Genomic DNA, 22,539 nt, shown 5'->3' with positions numbered 1-22,539 from the left:
ATGAAGACATACAAATGACTGTCAGACACATGAAAAAATGTTCATCATCACTAGCCATTAGGGAGATTCAAATTAAAACCACATTGAGATATCACCTTACACCAGTTAGAATGGCCAAAATTAACAAGACAGGAAACAGCATGTGTTGGAGGTGATGTGGAGAAAGGGGAAGCCTCCTACACTGTTGGTGGGAATGCAAGTTGGCACAGCCTCTTTGGAGAACAGTGTGGAGATTCCTCAAGAAATTAAAAATAGAACTTCCCTATGACCCTGCAATTGCACTCCTGGGTATTTACCCCAAAGATACAGAAGTCGTGAAAAGAAGGGCCATCTGTACCCCAATGTTTATAGCAGCAATGGTCACGGTCGCCAAACTGTGGAAAGAACCAAGATGCCCTACAACGGACAAATGGATAAGGAAGATGTGGTCCATATGGAGTATTATGCCTCCATCAGAAAGGACGAATACCCAACTTCTGTAGCAACATGGATGGGACTGGAAGAGATTATGCTGAGTGAAATAAGTCAAGCAGAGAGAGTCAATTATCATATAGTTTCACTTATTTGTGGAGCATAACAAATAGCTTGGAGGACATAGGGAGATGGAGAGGAGAAGGGAGTTGGGGGAAATTGGAAGGGGAGGTGAACCACGAGAGACTATGGACTCTGAAAAACAATCTGAGGGGTTTGAAGTGGCAGGGGGGTAGGAGGTTGGGGCACCAGGTGGTGGGTAATATAGAGGGCACGGATTGCATGGAGCACTGGGTGTGGTGAAAAAATAATGAATACTGTTATTTGAAAATAAAAAAATAAAAAAAAAAGGGCATTCACTAAGCTGCTCAGAGAGGGATAGGAATCTAATTTTCTCTTTGCCTTTAAAACAGACTTTCAGCCCATCATCGTACTTTAGCTCCACTTTGACCAACACTTCCAGTGTTTCCTATCACCGTGTTTGAACATTTTGGGGGCTTAAAGTAAAAATCAAATTGTTTTTCTCCTTCCCTACTGTCAGCCTAGGATTCCCTTTTCTCAGTTCTCTGAAGTCAGACATGCCACCTGCTTTCCAGCTTCCCAAATTTGTTTCTATTGTTTTCTTTCTTATTATCTTTATCCTTTTAGATTTATGCCTCAAAAATACATTTATTATCATTTTAGTGAACTTCAGGAGGGAAAAAAAGTAAATATGTGTTCTCAATCTGCTATCACCCAGTTTAAACAAATCTTAACATTTTGCCATAGTTGCTTAAGAATTCTCTTTCTTAAAAAACAAAACATTACACAATCAGTTCAAACTCCTTTTGGCCTCTTTCCAGTCTCATTTCTCTTCCTCCCTTCACCAAGAAAACCATCATCTTGAAGTAAGCTTATACTTTCTCTTCCTTAGCTGTCTACCTTCATTGCACATGGGTGTTTCCATTAAAATGCAGGCTGTTGTTCCAATGTCTTAAAGTTTGGATAATTGGTGTTATATTATGTGTAACTTTATGCAATTTTCTTCACTCAACCTTAACTGAGATATAAGCATGGTGATAGAGTTAGCTCTAGTTCATTCATTTTTACTATTTAAGGATATTCATTGGATAAATACTGCCAAATTGCACTCCTGTGTTTCTACTAATTTATATACCCACTAGCAATATATAGGAGTTCCCATTTCTCCAAATATCCCAATATCTGATATTATAACCTGATCTTCAAATGTTGGGTAGTGATAACATGGCTTGTGTTTTGTGTATGAAAATATCACATTGGAACTCTATCTTTTCAAGAGACACACAGACTAAAGCAAAAATATAATATAAGGTCTGGGGACGCCTGAATTCTATTTGGTCTGACTTCTTTGTACCTTAATTTCCTACAGTTCTCTTTGATCATGACTACTGCTATTCATGAGAATACTATGCTTTTACTTAAGTGAACAGAGTTTGAGATGTGATAATTTTGGGATTTGGGTACATAATGTAGAATGTAGGGGAAGTGTAAAAGTAGTAGTCTTCGGACAGATGGTGATGCTGGTTCTAGCAGTTCTACTGTCTCTTACTATCTTTCAGCTTTCAGATTCTGATGCCAAGGGACTCATTAATCAGTGACACAGGGCTAGGAGACTAGTGCTCTTAAGAGGCTCTCTGTTTGACTTGTGTTATTCCTGGTGTGAGCACGTCTCCAGAGAGACAGTGCAATCTGGCTGCTGTGATAACAAAGTTGGTGTGTAACCTTTATTAACACAATCAAATCACCATTGCTAAGGTGGAAGTACTTTTCCTTCACTTTCCTCATCTTAAGCAGTGCTTTGCCCGCAGAATGTAACAGAAAGTCTGACATGGCTCACCCATACTTCATCCCTTTCCTTGCTAATAGCAATGAAGTTTCAAGGCCTCTAGATATTTTGCTAATATGTTTTTTCTTTCCAGAGATCACTGAAAAAGCATCTTTTAAATTTAATGTATATCTGAAAACATGTAAGAAAGTGAAATATAGGGAACTTAAACAACAGGCACACCTTGTAAGGGAATCACAGTCATAAAGCAAAAAATACTTTCAAACTTCCTAATTACATTTTTCCTTTTTAATATGATCTTCAGTATTACATTCCCAGCATTATTTATTTATATGTTCTTTCCTTTTTGTTATTTTCCTTTGTAACTGAACTCACGATCAGCTGGCTCATGTCCAGCAGGAATGCAATTCAGGTAAATGATTTTCTGCCATTGACATGTCTGATGAGTTCCCTCTTTGTCTCAACTGAATTAAATTTATGAGAACAGTACCTTTTACAGCTAATGTCAGCTGTTTAATTATTTTTTTTTGTTTACCCTTACTTATAAAATAATATGGAAAAATACACAGGTTGTGGGGTTGGATCCCAGGATCTTGAGATCATGACTAGAGCTGAAGGCAGACACTTAACCAATTGAGCCATCCAGGAACCCCCACAAATTTTTGAATAATTGCATAAATAGTGTTGTGTACACAAATATTACAAGGCTTATGAAATGGAAACTTTAGCTGAGAAGCGACTTGAAGAAGTTTTTTGTCACCTGAGTTATGAACATCCAAGTTTGGCAATAGGATTACGATATATGTACACACACACACAAACACACACAGACAAACACAAATACGTGAGATGTTTGAAAACTGAATGCATGAACATTGAAACCATCAGGACTACCTTTCTTTTACCCTTTTGTTCCCTTTTGATCTTCTTAAGCCCTAAGTATTTCCCTTTCCAATCCTTGATATCCAGTTTCACCCATTTCATTTCCATGAAAAAATGTATTCTTGTCTCTGCTCTTCCAGGTGCCTTTTACATAGAAGCCCAGTTGACTATCCCATATTGGTCTTTCCAGTCACCCCCCTTGTGAACTTCAGGAAAAAGTGAGAGACTCACAAATACCCATGTGAGATCATCAGTGCACCTTGCGTTCCAAAGGCTTAAGATAGGCTGTTGACCTTAATTTTCTCTGACTCTTGGATGCAAAACATCAAGCATAGGAAGGCTGAAAGGATGCCAAGGGTCTTAAATGCCCAAAACAGCACAAACAGATAGCATTTCAAGTTCCAATATGTATAATAAGGCATCCTCCAAGAATCTAGAAATAAAAGAAATAAGATTGCTGTCTGAAGATTAAACATGTAAGACAAACAGGTAATGAATCTTTCTAAAAGAAAGAGAATATCTCTTTGTCTATAAGACCAGACAAAAAATTTACTGAAACTAACATATCAAAAGAAAGTCTATACCAAGGTGTGAAAATGACTAAAGCTATTTTAGAAGAGAGAGGGAGGGAGAATGAGGAGGTGCATGCTCACACAGGTGAGGGGAAAGGAGAGGGGAAGAGGATGGGAGAGTAGGAGAGAGAGAATCTGCCCAGCGATTTCATATATCTGGTCTCATGATCTTCCTATTATAGAGATAAAAACATATCATTTCAAGCTGATGCTATTAAGCATCCATTTTGATTTTATGTTCACCAAGTTACTTTGTTACTGCTATTTAGTTCCCTTGGTAGTTAGTGTATCTATAGGAAGAGAATACTTGGCCCGGTGGACTGATGTATAAGCCTTTTGGCATTTTGTTTCACTATAAATAAATAAATTGGTATTCTGGTTTCATATATTCTGGTTTTAGACTTAGAGTTCAGTCAATGTAAGCCCAGCTCTGAGTAGTGGATTTTGGAAATTCATTAGGACAATGCCACTCTGTGAGGTCACTTCCAAAATGGTTGACTGATGACACACCCCTCAGATCATGATTATAGTTGAGCAAGCATACCTATTGAGCACAATAACTTCAACCCTGAAGGAAGAAAATACAGCAAGGGAAACAAATTGCCTTTGAGGAATCAAGATTTAGCTCTTTTTTCAACAGGACCAAGATGTGCTGTATACATGCAGTCTCATTGTCACATCTCCACTCTTCATTCTTCCATGTTTTCCCTACTCTATTTTGGTTATTGCAGTCATTTCCATGTGACAGGCTCTCTCAATACTGTCTTCTTTTCCTTCCCTGAAAGCAGTTGTTAAGGTAACCACTGATTTCCATAAAGGACCTCTATTCAAAAGGCAAATATCAACTCCAGGGAGTTCTAGCTTTCCCTTTCATAAGAATTAAGGCTTCTTGGGATTCAAGGAAGCCTAATTCCTTTTCTGAGGCAGGGTGTAAAGGTCTGAGAATGTGGCAAAGTTCTGCCGTTGATTGGCTTTTCTGGAGTAAAAGGGAAGGCTGGAGGCAGTGAGAACCTCCGGGCAGCCTAAGGCAACAGCTGCTCCGTTCCAGTCAGCTTTTTGGGAGAACCATGCATGTGGGGCCAGATCAGTGAGAAGGATTCTTTCAAGACAAATGAATATCTACTGATTTCTTCCTACCTTGATTCTAGCATCATTAGTACCCCTACAGATATTTTTGAAAACCTAAACAAAGGGAGAAAGAAAATAAAGGTAAGAAAAAGTTCCCAGGATAATAACAATAATCATTAAAGAAGATCAGAAAACACAACCTTCCCCCAAAATAATAAAAGAAAACAAATTACATGTCAAAAATATGCCAGACATTAAAATTAGGTAATTTTTACCCTGAGTGTTGAAAATAGCCCATTTTCCTAGGCTCTATGTCTATCAGAGTTTTGGTGTGTTTTTCTTTGAACTTTTAGGGAAGATCACAAAAGTAGAAAGCTCAGACTGAAAGTCCAGGTGTCACACCCGGGTAATGAATCTCAAGTGCAGTTGTGATGCTGGTTCTGGGGCAAAGTGCTGACCACTCGGCTTGGGGGCTGTAATTTCATATTTTCATCATACAAGGTACTCTAGCCTTCATTGGCAAAATCTCAGGGTCTTTTAATAATAAAGCAAAAGCTTCTGTGTCTCAGTTTATTAGTAATCGAAAGAGCAAAACTGTATGGATGCTAGTCTTACAAATGCTACCATTCATTCAAAGGATGTGTTCGTGGATGGTATGACATCCAAGTTTGATGCCTGAAACTTAGTGCTGCTGTGAACAACTGTCCATCCTCAGGAGGTCATCTAAACATATAGTAATTAAAAAAAAATAATTTAATTTTATTTTTTTCAGTGTTCCAGAACTCATTGTTTATGCACCACACCCAGTGCTCCATGCAATACGTGCCTTCCATAATACCTACCACCAGGCTTATCCAATCCCCCACCCCTCTCCCCTCCAAACCCCTAAGTTTGTTTCTCAGGGTCCATAGTCTCTCATGGTTTGTCTCCCATTCCGATTTCCCCCAACTCCCTTCTCCTCTCCTTCTCCCTGCAATTGCAGGGTCATAGGGTAGTTCTATTTTTAATTTTTTGAGAATCTCCACACTGTTTTCCAAAGAGGCTGCACCAACTTGCATTCCCACCAACAGTGGAAGAGGGTTCCCCGTTCTCTACATCCTCTCCAACACACGTTGTTTACTGTCTTGTTGATTTTGGCCATTCTAACTGGTGTAAGGTGGTATTTCAATGTGTAAACATATAGTCATTTGCTTGTTTCTCAAGCTCTGCATCTGGGTTGTGTGAGCTGCCGGGCAGAGAAAGCAGCTTTGAATTTAGAGAGAGTTCTGGACATGAGCTTGGGGGACAGACTGCCTAGCCTGTGAGCCGCTATCTCCTTTGTGAGATTATGTCCCCCTGCTTTGCATTCACATGGTAGGTCCTTGGAACCATATCTATATATGTTGTCCAACTTCCCCTACTCCTCTCCCCTCATACCCAAGACATAAGGGACATTTAACTTAGAAAATAAAATTTCTTTCCTGGTAATGGGGGCATTTGAATCTAGAGAAGTAAACTTTATAGTGGTGGTCTAATACTGACATATGGATGAGAAAGAAAGAAGCTTGTCTCCAGAAAAAGGCAAGGATAAAGAAGTTCTGCAGAAAAGGGCAGTCACAAGAAATGAAGAGAGGGTACTTCCTCAGATTCTCCAATTTTCCAGTTGCTAGCTTCTGTCTCATTAAGATCTGGCTATGTTTTTGTCTTTGGATTTAATGAGACATCTCTATATATCCTTATAATAAAATCTTCCTTTGGTTTAATGCTTAAATTAGTTACTTGTAATGCAAAGTCTTAATTAATAAAAAAGAATAAACAGAAAATGACAGACTATCAATGTTTTTAGCCTTTCTCAGTAAAGTCATTTGGGTTGACTCTAAGAGAAGTTTTTTTTTTTTTTTTTTTTTTTTTTTTTAATGTTTTATCTTCAGGAATTTGGAGTCCATTTTAAAAGCAACATGTTCATTTGAAATGTTTCTTTTGTTTGTTTGTTTCTATGAGAAGCTGTTAATAACCCCAAGAGGCATCTGATAATCAATAATATCTCAGAATCAAGGAAATGCTGCATATTACTGCAACATACTTCATGTCTTTCTTTTTTATACAAACATTCCTAGATTTCCAGATTCTTAGACTATAAGAAATGGCTGACCTACTTCGAAGACTCCTGTCAAAATGATTGTGCTTGTGGAATGGTTTGTTTTATTTCCCCAAAATACCTTATTTGACCTGGACAAAGTTTTCTTGTTGTATTATTTACTTCTTGTAAAGTGAAGGCAAAAAAAAAGGAAGACACCTGGCTTGAGAATCTTTACCCATCGCCAGAGTCACTGCTGCTGAGAGAGAGTCAGTTGCCTTCCTGGACCTCTCGTAAGGTTTCCCACTTAGTGACTCCCTTCTTACATAGTACACCTGCATTTTCATTTTTGCCTGGCCCACAGATGGTAACAAAAAAACCTGTGGCTTTTCAGTGTCACTTTCCTTAAAATTAAAAAAAAAATCAGAAAACTTCAAATATGATATTGTTTAACAAATACAATGACAATTCTTTGAAATCTGACTGCTTTGGTCCTTAAATAGATACCACTTACCTCTCATTACTTAGAACTGCCTCTGAAGATGGTTTGCAATTTAAATACATAAAACCACTAGAATGAGTAATAAGAAAATCAATCTTTATTCTTTCAGATTAAATAAACTTGCTCATGAAAAATTTCTTATGTGGACACCAAAATGTATCAAGAGCTGTGTTTTTGGAGGTCATTAGACATCAGTAGATTAATCTTTTAAAGTGGTTGATTCCTTTCTATGGGAAGGCTGATCATCAGGACCCTGGAAATTCTTGGGTCTAAGTCTGCTTTCCATTTCAAAGTGTTACAGTGCGGAGGTGGTGGGCTTGGGAAGCAGAGAGGCATTTTATGAAGCTGGGCCTCTGCATTAACTGGCTATATGTTTTTACACAATTCACTTAACCTTGAAACTTCAGATTTCTCAACTGTAGAGTGGTAGTAATATTGCTTATTTTTCAGGGTGCTCATAGAAAATAGAGAAAATGAGAAAAACTGACCAGGGTACCACTTATTCTACATTCTATCTCCTCAGATCACTCTCTTACATGTGGGTCTGTGTGGTAGGACCTAAACCACAAGTCTGTTCTCTGATAGAAAATGATATTAGGACAGGAGTTTTTAAAATTCTATGTTGAGAAGGTAGGTTTCACAATGTGGAGAATTATCAAGATTTTGGCAGCCACAGATAGATGTCCATTATTTTAGGTATGTTAGAAATCTCTTACTTCTATCTCACCAAGCCATCTGGGCATGAAGGCACTCCTCGTAATAACAGTAATGGCCACTGTCATCAAGATTTCCAGGGTCTATTTTCATCATGTTGTCACCCAAATTACCAAGACATAAAATGAAAATATAACACATGTTTTATGTGTGTTATGATTTATGAAAGTCTTTTCACATTATTGCACCTTTTTCCCTTTAGAAAACCCTGGAAAATAGTCATTATTATTAGTTCCACTTACATATAAGGAAGTTGATCACCAATGAAAGTATATTTTGCCAAAGGACATCCAGCTAATGATTGCTTGATCTAAGGGTGCTATAGAGGTTTTATCTTAACTTGCTGTTTCTAACTAAAAATTTACAAATGGTTAAGAAAACAGACTTTTGGATATGACACATGTGGGGTTCAGATCCTAGTCCTAATATTTATGTTTGCCACTTAACCTTCTTGAGCTCAAGTTTTCTCATTTGTGATTGATGGTAGCAGCTACCTTGTAAAATTATTGTGAAGATTAAATAAGATACCATAACCAGAGCATCTGTACAGTGTCATGGTAGGAAGTGAGTGACTTCTGTGTGATATTATTTTTGACATCAGGATAATCATCATTTGTATTGTCCCACATCACCTGAAGAGATTTGTATGTGTTTATCTCTCATTTTCTCATGAATGTGTACTCTAAACAGTCTTAGATAGAGGGAGAAAGCTTGTTCATAAAGTGTCCAGGCATACAGGACTGGAGCTCTACTTACTTTTATATAGCTGTCATTTTAGAGTTGTAAGCAGTTTTGTTTCCCTAGGAGAGAAAATTTGTTCACTCTTGGTCAGATTCACTTGGTTCTGGGATGGGCTGCCAATTGACTCCTTTAAGGTATTTAGACATCTGGCAAAACCCTATTCTATTTGTATGTCTCCACCAATTTACAAGGCTTCCCAGGAGACTATGAAGTTCTGATGGACTGTGGTAAGGCCCTTCTAGTTTAGAGCTCCAGAAATGTTGGCAAGAACTTTAAGAAGAAATTGTCCTAAGGGAGGAAGAAATGTGAATACACAGTCCCAAGTCAGCACGAAGGCAGTGACTCTTGGTGAGTGAACTCCTGGGTACAGTTCCTGATTCATGCCAGAAACTGCTCCAGGATACAGTCTGCACTGGGGAAAGATGAGATGAGAGAACTAGGAGTATAACAATTGGAACTCCTGAGTCAAGATGGCGGAGAAGTAGCAGGCTGAGACTGCTTCAGCTAGCCGGAGATCAGCTAGATAGCTTATCTAAAGATTGCAAACACCTGAAAATCCATCGGCAGATCGAAGAGAAGAAGAACAGCAATTCTGGAAACAGAAAAACAACCACTTTCTGAAAGGTAGGACCGGCGGAGAAGTGAATCCAAAGCGACGGGAAGATAGACCCCGGGGGGAGGGGCCGGCTCCCGGCAAGCGGCGGAGCAACTGCGCACAAAATCAGGACTTTTAAAAGTCTGTTCCGCTGAGGGACATCGCTCCAGAGGCTAAACCGGGGCAAAGCCCACGCGGGTTCAGCGTGGCCTCAGGTCCCGCAGGGTCACAGAAGGACCAGGGGTGTCTGAGTGTCGCAGAGCTTGCGGGTATTGGAACGGGAAAGCCGGCTACAGAGACAGAGCCGACAGTAAGCTCGCAGCTCGGGGTTACCTTGAACCGGCCACAGGCTTGGCGAGCTCGGAGCGCGGCCGGAGGTCAGGCAGACGGGAGTAACCGGGCGCTGTTCTCTAAGGGCGCACTGAGGAGTGGGGCCCCGGGCTCTCGGCTCCTCCGGGCCGGAGACCAGGAGGCCGCCATTTGTATTCCCGTCCTCTGGAACTCTACGGAAAGCGCTCAGGGAACAAAAGCTCCTGAAAGCAAACCCGAGCGGATTACTCACCCCGGCCCCGGGTAAGGGCGGTGTAATTCCGCCTGGGGCAAAGACACTTGAGAATCACTACAACAGGCCCCTCCCCCAGAAGATCAACAAGAAATCCAGCCCAGACCAAGTTCACCTACCAAGGAGTGCGGTTCAATACCAAGAAGAGCAGCAGAATTCCAGAGGAGGAGAAAGCCAGCACGGAACTCATGGCTTTTTCCCTGTGATTTTTTTTTTAGTCTTGCAGTTAATTTAATTTTTTTCTTTTTCATTTTTTTTTTTTTTTCCTCGCCTTCGGGTAAAAATTTTTTTTTTTAACTGTAACCTTTTTCTTTTTTAACGATTTTTTACTAGTTTATCTAATATATATATTTTTTCTTTTTTACATTTTTCTTAGGTGTTTTCCTTTTTTTTTTTTTAATTCTTTTCTTTTCTTTTTTTTTTTTTTCTTTTTTCTTTTTTTTTTCTTTCTTCCTTTTTGAACCTCTTTTTATCCCCTTTCTCCCCCCTCACGATTTTGGATCTCTTCTAATTTGGTTAAAGCATTTTTTCCTGGGGTTGTTGCCACCCTTTTAGTATTTTACTTGCCCCTTCATATACTCTTATCTGAACAAAATGACAAGACGGAAAAATTCAACACAAAAAAAAGAACAAGAGGCAGTACCGAAGGCTAGGGACCTAATCAATACAGACATTGGTAATATGTCAGATCTAGAGTTCAGAATGACAATTCTCAAGGTTCTAGCCGGGCTCGAAAAAGGCATGGAAGATATTAGAGAAACCCTCTCGAGAGATATAAAAGCCCTTTCTGGAGAAATAAAAGAACTAAAATCTAACCAAGTTGAAATAAAAAAAGCTATTAATGAAGTGCAATCAAAAATGGAGGCTCTCACTGCTAGGATAAATGAGGCAGAAGAAAGAATTAGTGATATAGAAGACCAAATGACAGAGAATAAAGAAGCTGAGCAAAAGAGGGACAAACAGCTACTGGACCACGAGGGGAGAATTCGAGAGATAAGTGACACCATAAGACGAAACAACATTAGAATAATTGGGATTCCAGAAGAAGAAGAAAGAGAGAGGGGAGAAGAAGGTATACTGGAGAGAATTATTGGGGAGAATTTCCCCAATATGGCAAAGGGAACGAGCATCAAAATTCAGGAGGTTCAGAGAACACCCCTCAAAATCAATAGGAATAGGCCCACACCCCGTCACCTAATAGTAAAATTTATAAGTCTCAGTGACAAAGAGAAAATCCTGAAAGCAGCCCGGGAAAAGAAGTCTGTAACATACAATGGTAAAAATATTAGATTGGCAGCTGACTTATCCACAGAGACCTGGCAGGCCAGAAAGAGCTGGCATGATATTTTCAGAGCACTAAACGAGAAAAACATGCAGCCAAGAATACTATATCCAGCTAGGCTATCATTGAAAATAGAAGGAGAGATTAAAAGCTTCCAGGACAAACAAAAACTGAAAGAATTTGCAAATACCAAACCAGCTCTACAGGAAATATTGAAAGGGGTCCTCTAAGCAAAGAGAGAGCCTACAAGTGGTAGATCAGAAAGGAACAGAGACCATATACAGTAACAGTCACCTTACAGGCAATACAATGGCACTAAATTCATATCTCTCAATAGTTACCCTGAATGTTAATGGGCTAAATGCCCCTGTCAAAAGACACAGGGTATCAGAATGGATTAAAAAAACAAAACCCATCTATATGTTGCCTCCAAGAAACTCATTTTAAGCCCGAAGACACCTCCAGATTTAAAGTGAGGGGGTGGAAAAGAATTTACCATGCTAATGGACATCAGAAGAAAGCAGGAGTGGCAATCCTTATATCAGATCAATTAGATTTTAAGCCAAAGACTATAATAAGAGATGAGGAAGGACACTATATCATACTCAAAGGGTCTGTCCAACAAGAAGATTTAACAATTTTAAATATCTATGCCCCCAACGTGGGAGCAGCCAACTATATAAACCAATTAATAACAAAATCAAAGAAACACATCAACAATAATACAATAATAGTAGGGGACTTTAACACTCCCCTCACTGAAATGGACAGATCATCCAAACAAAAGATCAGCAAGGAAATAAAGGCCTTAAACGACACACTGGACCAGATGGACATCACAGATATTTTCAGAATATTTCATCCCAAAGCAACAGAATACACATTCTTCTCTAGTGCACATGGAACATTCTCCAGAATAGATCACATCCTCGGTCCTAAATCAGGACTCAACCGGTATCAAAAGATTGGGATCATTCCCTGCATATTTTCAGACCACAATGCTCTAAAGCTAGAACTCAACCACAAAAGGAAGTTTGGAAAGAACCCAAATACATGGAGACTAAACAGCATCCTTCTAAAGAATGAATGGGTCAACCGGGAAATTAAAGAAGAATTGAAAAAAATCATGGAAACAAATGATAATGAAAATACAACGGTTCAAAATCTGTGGGACACAACAAAGGCAGTCCTGAGAGGAAAATATATAGCGGTACAAGCCTTTCTCAAGAAACAAGAAAGGTCTCAGGTACACAACCTAACCCTACACCTAAAGGAGCTGGAGAAAGAACAAGAAAGAAACCCTAAGCCCAGCAGGAGAAGAGAAATCATAAAGATCAGAGCAGAAATCAATGAAATAGAAACCAAAAAAACAATAGAACAAATCAACGAAACTAGGAGCTGGTTCTTTGAAAGAATTAATAAAATTGATAAACCCCTGGCCAGACTTATCAAAAAGAAAAGAGAAAGGACCCAAATAAATAAAATCATGAATGAAAGAGGAGAGATCACAACTAACACCAAAGAAATACAAACTATTATAAGAACATACTATGAGCAACTCTACGCCAATAGATTTGACAATCTGGAAGAAATGGATGCATTCCTAGAAACATATAAACTACCACAACTGAACCAGGAAGAAATAGAAAGCCTGAACAGACCCATAACCAGTAAGGAGATTGAAACAGTCATTAAAAATCTCCAAACAAACAAAAGCCCAGGGCCAGACGGCTTCCCAGGGGAATTCTACCAAACATTTAAAGAAGAACTAATTCCTATTCTCCTGAAACTGTTCCAAAAAATAGAAATGGAAGGAAAACTTCCAAACTCATTTTATGAGGCCAGCATCACCTTGATCCTAAAACCAGACAAGGATCCCACCAAAAAAGAGAGCTATAGACCGATATCCTTGATGAACACAGATGCGAAAATACTCAACAAAATACTAGCCAATAGGATGCAACAGTACATTAAAAAGATTATTCACCACGACCAAGTGGGATTTATTCCAGGGCTGCAATGTTGGTTCAACATCCGCAAATCAGTCAATGTGATACAACACATCAATAAAAGAAAGAACAAGAACCATATGATACTCTCAATAGATGCTGAAAAAGCATTTGACAAAGTACAGCATCCCTTCCTGATCAAAACTCTTCAAAGTGTAGGGATAGAGGGCACATACCTCAATATCATCAAAGCCATCTATGAAAAACCCACCGCAAATATCATTCTCAATGGAGAAAAACTGAAAGCTTTTCCGCTAAGGTCAGGAACACGGCAGGGATGTCCATTATCACCACTGCTATTCAACATAGTACTAGAGGTCCTAGCCTCAGCAATCAGACAACAAAAGGAAATTAAAGGCATCCAAATCGGCAAAGAAGAAGTCAAATTATCACTCTTCGCAGATGATATGATACTATATGTGGAAAACCCAAAAGACTCCACTCCAAAACTGCTAGAACTTATACAGGAATTCAGTAAAGTGTCAGGATATAAAATCAATGCACAGAAATCAGTTGCATTTCTCTACACCAACAGCAAGACAGAAGAAAGAGAAATTAAGGAGTCCATCCCATTTACAATTGCACCCAAAACCATAAGATACCTAGGAATAAACCTAACCAAAGAGACACAGAATCTATACTCAGAAAACTATAAAGTACTCATGAAAGAAATTGAGGAAGACACAAAGAAATGGAAAAATGTTCCATGCTCCTGGATTGGAAGAATAAATATTGTGAAAATGTCTATGCTACCTAAAGCAATCTACACATTTAATGCAATTCCTATCAAAGTACCATCCATCTTTTTCAAAGAAATGGAACAAATAATGCTAAAATTTATATGGAACCAGAAAAGACCTCGAATAGCCAAAGGGATATTGAAAAAGAAAGCCAACGTTGGTGGCATCACAATTCCGGACTTCAAGCTCTATTACAAAGCTGTCGTCATCAAGACAGCATGGTACTGGCACAAAAACAGACACATAGATCAATGGAACAGAATAGAGAGCCCAGAAATAGACCCTCAACTCTATGGTCAACTAATCTTCGACAAAGCAGGAAAGAATGTCCAATGGCAAAAAGACAGCCTCTTCAATAAATGGTGCTGGGAAATTGGACAGCCACATGCAGAAAAATGAAATTGGACCATTTCCTTACACCACACACAAAAATAGACTCAAAATGGATGAAGGACCTCAATGTGCGAAAGGAATCCATCAAAATCCTTGAGGAGAACACAGGCAGCAACCTCTTTGACCTCAACCGTAGCAACATCTTCCTAGGAACAATGCAAAAGGCAAGGGAAGCAAGGGCAAAAATGAACTATTGGGATTTCATCAAGATCAAAAGCTTTTGCACAGCAAAGGAAACAGTTAACAAAATCAAAAGACAACTGACAGAATGGGAGAAGATATTTGCAAATGACGTATCAGATAAAGGACTAGTGTCCAGAATCTATAAAGAACTTAGCAAACTCAACACCCAAAGAACAAATAATCCAATCAAGAAATGGGCAGAGGACATGAACAGACATTTCTGCAAAGAAGACATCCAGATGGCCAACAGACACATGAAAAAGTGCTCCATATCACTCGGCATCAGGGAAATACAAATCAAAACCACAATGAGATATCACCTCACACCAGTCAGAATGGCTAAAATAAACAAGTCAGGAAATGACAGATGCTGGCGAAGATGCGGAGAAAGGGGAACCCTCCTACACTGTTGGTGGGAATGCAAGCTGGTGCAGCCACTCTGGAAAACAGCATGGAGGTTCCTCAAAATGTTGAAAATAGAACTGCCCTATGACCCAGCAATTGCACTATTGGGTATTTACCTTAAGGATACAAACGTAGTGATCCAAAGGGGCACATGCACCCGAATGTTTATAGCAGCAATGTCCACAATAGCCAAACTATGGAAAGAACCTAGATGTCCATCAACAGATGAATGGATCAAGAAGATGTGGTATATATACACAATGGAATACTATGCAGCCATCAAAAGAAATGAAATCTTGCCATTTGCGACAACATGGATGGAACTAGAGCGTATCATGCTTAGCGAAATAAGTCAAGCAGAGAAAGACAACTATCATATGATCTCCCTGATATGAGGAAGTGGTGATGCAACATGGGGGCTTAAGTGGGTAGGAGAAGAATCAATGAAACAAGATGGGATTGGGAGGGAGACAAACCATAAGTGACTTTTAATCTCACAAAACAAACTGAGGGTTGCTGGGGGGAGGGGGTTTGGGAGAAGGGGGTGGGATTATGGACATTGGGGAGGGTATGTGCTTTGGTGAGTGCTGTGAAGTGTGTAAACCTGGTGATTCACAGACCTGTACCCCTGGGGATAGAGTATTATGCCTCCATCAGAAAGGATGAATACCCAACTTTTGTAGCAACATGGACGGGACTGGAAGAGATTATGCTGAGTGAAATAAGTCAAGCAGAGAGAGTCAATTATCATATGGTTTCACTTATTTGTGGAGCATAACAAATAGCATGGAGGACATGGGGACTTAGAGTGGAGAAGGGAGTTGGGGGAAATTGGAAGCGGAGGTGAACCATGAGAGACTATGGACTCTGAAAAACAATCTGAGGGTTTTGAAGGGACGGGGGGTGGGAGGTTGGGGTACCAGGTGGTGGGTATTATAGAGGGCACGGATTGCATGGAGCACGGGGTGTGGTGCAAAAATAATGAATACTGTTATGCTGGAAATTAAAAAAAAAAATTGGAACTCCAGGTTGAGTTTGGATGGGGACATCCATGGTTGAACCTGATAGTGGGGTCTAAGGAGACCCTGTAGGGGATGGCACTGTGGCCATCAACTTTAAGAACCTCTCTGATTTGGGTGATGACATAGTATTCTAGAAACAACAGTGACAGTGGGAGGAAACGGGCATTGCTTCTAATTCCCAAGTTTTTCTAGTGCCAGTTCAAATGAACAAACCTTTTGTTTCATCGTAGCGCCTTCCTGGTTTGGTAATAGTGTCAACATTGACAGTGAACAAGGCAATTCTTGGTTTGATTAGGCCATCACTTTCACTCTTACAGCAAGAGAATCCAGACTGAATCTAAAGACTGAGTAAGCTTATTTGGGAATTCTGATCACACACAGGAGGGAGGTTCTTTGTATGAATGTAGAAAACTTAGATTTTCTGCTAATCTGGGTATGTGGAGAATCAGTGGCACTGTATGTAATTTGTATATGAAAGAAAAACATAATTTCTTGTTTTGAGCCCAGTTTGGTAAAGTCTGGGTTACATATATGAATAATGATTGTGACTATGCTTGGTAAACAATCAAGTGCTATTAATATTGAAGACAGTGGTGTATCAAAAACCAAAGAAAGTTTGCAGACTTACAGTAAATAGTGAAAGTGATGCTTTTCAGCACACACAGGCTAAGTGTCACCTGGAATTCAGAAAGTGGCTAAATTATCTTTTTAAGGCTCAGCTGCTAAAGGGAAGGCTCACAAGGTGAAAGGGATCACACTGCCCTACCTCTCTGCATTCCTGGTAGAGCCCACAGCTTGTGGGGTCTACTAAAAAAAACATGGAATTGTAGTCTGGATTCCACCTAACATTTATGAGCCTCACATAACTCTTCTTAGTCCCATCTGCAGAATGGGAATAAACAAACTACTTCCTCCCCCTCCCCCTCCCCCTCCCCTCCCCCTCCGCCTCCTCCTCCTTCTCCTCCTCCTCCTTTCTTCTTTTGAGAGAGGGAGACTGCTGAGGGAGGAGCAGAGAGGAGACGGGCAAAGGAAGAGGAAGAGAGAGAATCTTAAAATCTTAAGCAGACTCCACATCCTTCATGGAGCCTGACACAGGCCTTGGTCTCATGACCCTGAGATTGTGACTTGAGCAGAAATCAAGAGTCGGACACTTAACCAACAGAGCCACCCAGGCACCCCTAAATATACCTATTTTATGGTGCTGTTATGACCCTGGTGTAGCATAAGACAGGAAGGGAGTCTAGTATGGTATCTAGCACAATTTGATATCTTTCATCCTTTTCCTCTTTACTGTGGTCAGTGAGTGTGAGGGAAAGGAGTGGGCCAGAGACCAGCGAATGTTTTCTTCATGCTGCTGTCAGATCTCTGACAGACTTTTCTGTTGATGATTTGATAATTTCCCCCAACTTTAAAAAAGTACCTACTCGTTTGGTGGTTGTATCATTTGAAAGTAGCTAGTGAAATTTTGGTGATTTGGATTAATTTATTGTTGTGTTGTAGGACAGGGCTAATGAGATCATGGGCTCCATTTCCACATTGGCAGTTTGCTTGTCATAAAACAAAATCTGTTTCAGGCCATTGTCTGCCTTCTTCATTCTTGACAGCTGTGGGCCTAGAGTCAGTTGGTGGGGGCACTGCAGTGAACTTGCTGCATGCAGTGAAATTTCATTTACCTTAAAGGGGAAGTCTGGGGAACAGTGAGTCTGCATAGCGAGGCCAGGCATGGGGCAGCCTGCCATTACCAACAGACTAAGTGAACCATGACAGGCCCTCTAAACCTGTCATTAAATGCCAATCCAGGAGGAGGGATTTTTCAGCTCCATTTTGTAAAAGAAAAAGCTGAAGCTCAGTGTGGTTAAATGACCTGTTGAAGAAAATCAGGAGCAGAAATAGATATAATTCCATGGCTTTGGATTCAGAGAGTTGTCTACAAGGCAAGAGCACAAGGCCACACCTCCCTCTTTTCCATTAAGGCACACTCTTTCACTGCTAAATTTGTCTTGCTTCTTTAGACTTGCACTGAAATTAATAAAGGTCTACTTTCCTAATTGCACAATCAAAATAAATTATGTCCACAAATTAGAAGGCAAGGAAATTGCATGTGCATTTTGGGTGCTCTGATAATGTCCTGTAGTAAATTGTTTTCATATAAATTGCATGCTTAATTAATCGCTTTCAATAGTGCCCATGTATTTTCCTGCAAATACATCTCTGCCTGCAATTCATAAAATACAAAGACAAATTAAATTGCTGATCCCCATATAAAAGTGTCGCCCTTGGTGTATCCTGGCTGTGCTCAGTCATTCTGCCCTTTTTCCAGGGAATGCAATAAACCTGGTGAGCCTCTTCCTTTCTGAGTTGCCCCTGGGTATCTGATTCAACAGATTTGAGGTCTATCTTAAATTACAGCCAGACAAGGCAATAAAGCTAACGTGTGCTCCATAACTGGTTGCGTTGAAAATCTGGCTGGCTCAGGTGACTCTTGAGACCTCTCTCAGCCTGAAAGACAGCTCGAGACAGTAAGCTTTGGGACATGTAGCCACACTAAAAGTAAAAATAAATAAAATGCCCCCCAACATCCAAAATTAAACAAAACAAAACAAAACAAAACAAACCTTTCTACAAAAATGCATGCACTGTTTTTTTGATAAAATTAGAAAAGTATGAAAAAAAGTTGCCTTCTGTAATCCCAACACCCAGATAAAATCACAGATCACCATGTCTTCTTTGAAAAGAACACTAAATGTTAGAAAAATGAAAATGATCATTCTGATTGAGTTGATTTGTTTAGGAAATTACTTTTAGGGATGAGTTTAGGCTTGCGCAGTTTTCATTAGTTAGAGAATATGTCCTCTATTTCAAACTCCCACATATGGTATGCCTCAGCAGGTAAAAGTGAATGTTTAGAAATGACCCTGGTGTGGCCTGCTTGCTACAAATCCTCTACTCTGATTTCTAGAAAGGAATTGTGCTAACAGAAAGTGAAGGCAATGCTTTGCTAGATATTAGAATTTATTTGTCAAAAAGAATTAAATGCTGGAAAGTTTTGTTTTTAAAATATTTCACTGCATGTTTTTGATACAGAAGCCCTTCCTCTGGCTTCCTCTTCAGGTGACTGCTTGGCCAGTGTTATCTCAGGTGAGAGGTGACCTAGCAGAGCCACCCTCATCAGCCAGCACAGCTTGCCTTCAGCTGATAATTCTTGCAGTTGGGACTAAAGGGCTTGTCTTTGAAAAGCAAAGAAAACACAAGTCATAAGGTGCTGAGATGATTCAGTTTGTGGTCGTTGGGGCTTAGGTGCCTATTCATTCTTATGGAGTCATGACCTGTTGAGCAAAATTGTAATGGAAGAGTCAAAATAAGGGTTGATATCCACTGAAGTGTTATTTCCAGTGATGGCCAAAACCAACAATCAAAACAAAACTGGATACACTCCACGGATATGTTTTTGTAGATATTGTGAGCTTGGCTGTACTTCTGACTCCAGTGCTAATTCTGGATGCATCATGGGAAATTCAGCTTCTACAGGGGCTCTCTCAAAAGGCAGCATCTGAGCTGTGGTTTGCAGTTAAGAAGCTGCCATCTCCCCACACCCTGCCAGGGCTCTACTGAGTGGCTGACTCAAGCACCTATGGAGGTAGAGATCCTCTCAGGCTCTACTAAGGCCTGAAAAGGAAGTTGTTTTCAAGCTAATTCTGCTGTGGGCCCTACAAATGTACCGAAGTGAGGAAAAATGTGACCAGAGGACATGTGTGACCAAGTTACATGTAATTCTCATCCCTTCTCATTGTTGCACATCAGAAAAAGAACAAAATGAAAAGCCAAATCATTTAGTACTATTTCGGTAAATTATGTTGTCATAAGATGTTAAAGAGTATAAAGAGATATTCATTTGAGATTTATGCATGTGGCATGTGCCTAAACATGAGTACACACATATACTGAAGGGAGTGTTAATTCTTAAAAAATTTTACATTGAAGTATCGTTGTCACACAATGTTACATTAATTTCAGGTATATCATGATTTGACAACTCTGTATGCTATGCTCTGCTCACAAGTGTAGTTACCATCTGTCACCAGAGTGTTAATTCTTGATAAGCTTATGAAATCAGCAAAATTTGTGTTGGGTATTTTTCTAAATCATCTTTTTTTTGTCATTCCTTGCTTTTCTTAGCCTGTTAAACCCCATATCCCTATTTCCTTCTCCAACCATAATTTCCCACTGAGGCTTATTTTTTGTTTGGTGCCGGTGAGTACCCTGTAGATGAAACGGGTGTTGAATGAAAATGCGCTCTTCTTTGGAAATTTAAAATTTGTAAGCATGATGTTTTATAAATAATCTGTGTAAAACATCCAGCACAGAAGCACACTAATGCCCATATAAATCCAGTGATTTCCAACTTGGTAATATAGGTCCTTTTTACAATCTAAACCCTCAGGCCTCATAAGATAAAATGATGAAATTTTCTTTGACTCCTCAAAGGTGGAGGAGGTGACTCTCTTTTCATTTTCCCTTTCTTAGGGTGTCTCCTTGAAAACATAATAGGCTCAACAAGAGGCTTGACCTTTTGATTTTACAATGCAAAATCATGGGCCTTCTGACCTTTGGAACTGTAAATACATACCTCTGAAATTACTCCCTCCCAAGGTGTACAGGAGAAAATGACAAGGTGCATTCATTTACCTTTCAAGGAGAGAGAAGAAATTGTTAATGTTCTTTTCCTTTCCCTTCACTGTATAAATTTGTGTGAAATTCTATCTATACTTTGTAGTCACTTTTATCCTATTTTACATATGTGTGATTCTGATAATGCCTACTTTTTAATAATTATGACTATTCTCTTTCATATTGATATGGACAAGTCTTTTGTCGGCAGGATTGTTTTACTTCCCCCAAAGCCTGTAGCTTCTTTCTAAGTATAGCTATGCCTGTGGGCCTCTGGGTACTTCTTTAGAAAAGAGATGTTCAAGTGTGGAATGATTAATATTACATGCATTCAGATGGTGATATAGCTGGAAATATAACCCTGTGGTTACCCGTGACTGCTGGCAGACTCTTACGCTTTGGAAGGAGGGATGATGCCTAGGATTTGTAGAGCGTGTAAAGAGAACCAGTGCTTTAGAAAGCTGAATTTCACTTATTTTTTGTGCACAGTACATACTCAGTAAGAATTTGTCAAGTGAATGACTGGTGAGTATGAGGTGGTTTGCTAGAACTCTGCTGGGGGACCTCTTGGGGAAAAAGGCACTGGTGTGAAGAGCGTGGCTTTGTTGTACTCAAGCGTTGGTTGTCAGAGGAAAGGGATGTTCCAGGTAAAATCTGAAGGCTGCCAAATCAAATCTATCTCTTTCTGGCCCAATTTCAGGAATTTATTTCTGGTTCATTGGAGATAGAGGGATGTAGGTGAAATGGAACAAATTTATTCCACTAAAAACACCACAAGGCAGAGGAGCAGGAGAGATACTGTTTACTGGCTCTTCTGAGTGGGTCTTGCATAGCAGAGACATATGTGTCATCTTTTCCTTCAGTTACCATAGGCCAAGGTGTAGCAAGCTGAAGGCTCTGGTGTGGTGACAGAGGTGACAGAGCTTCCTGGAAGGAGTGTACTAATTTGTGAGCACATGTAAGACCTTCCCTGGGACTCCTAGAGATAGATGGGATAATAAGGGATTATTTCATAGAGGACTCTGGCCCTGTAGCAACAAGTGAAGTGTGGTGACTTGAGTTGTCATTGTCACAGTAGCTGTTATAATACTTTCAGATGGATAAGCCCTAGGTGAATTTTTATTTTAAAAATAAATATCACATTTCTTCCATTATTATCTATTACACAGAAAACCTTACACCTGAACTCAGATTCCCTCATATCAGTTTAGAACTGCTATAACAAGATAAAAATTCAGGTTTTTCTCAATCCCAAGACCATTATGAGCACAACAGTGTAGTCTTCCTGCACTGAAAAATAATATATGTGTACCCTTTTCCTTAGACCTTTAGATTTCACTGTTTTTAACAGGGACAAAGGAATATGATATCACTGTGATTCTCTACTGCTTCCAAACCAGAAACTCAAGGCAGCTAGTTTATGGCCTTTTCCTCTATCTCTCCTGCTCCTACTATCCACTCCCATTCCTTGTTAAAATTTCTTAACTCCACTACCAGATACCATATGAAACTGAGGCTCCATGCATCTGTTTTTTGTCATCCCAGTGACAGTGTATTTTCAGAACTCTGGAATTTCTCTCATTGCTTAATCTTATATCTGGAAGCAGAATCTATGAAGCTAGGGCAGGAAGCAAAGTCTGTATACTCTCTGGGATCCTGTCTTAAATTTTCCCTTTTGGAGGGGTGGGGCAACTGTCAAGTATCTGTCTGTCAGACAAAGCCTGGGACTTCCAGCAAAATGGAACAGTGACTTGTTAGGTCTCTGAAGGTGGTTGAGACTAGAAAGCTGGGCGAAACCAACAAAGAAGGTGTCTGGTTTTGAGTGAGTCTAGGTTTTGAAACAGGAAGTAGAAAATCAGAACCAGAT

The sequence above is a fragment of the Mustela erminea genome, chromosome 12, assembly GCF_009829155.1.
Source record: "Mustela erminea isolate mMusErm1 chromosome 12, mMusErm1.Pri, whole genome shotgun sequence".
Taxonomy (NCBI): Eukaryota; Metazoa; Chordata; class Mammalia; order Carnivora; family Mustelidae; genus Mustela; species Mustela erminea.
The sequence above is the reverse complement of the archived record's forward strand: the minus strand, read 5'-3'. Positions refer to the sequence as shown.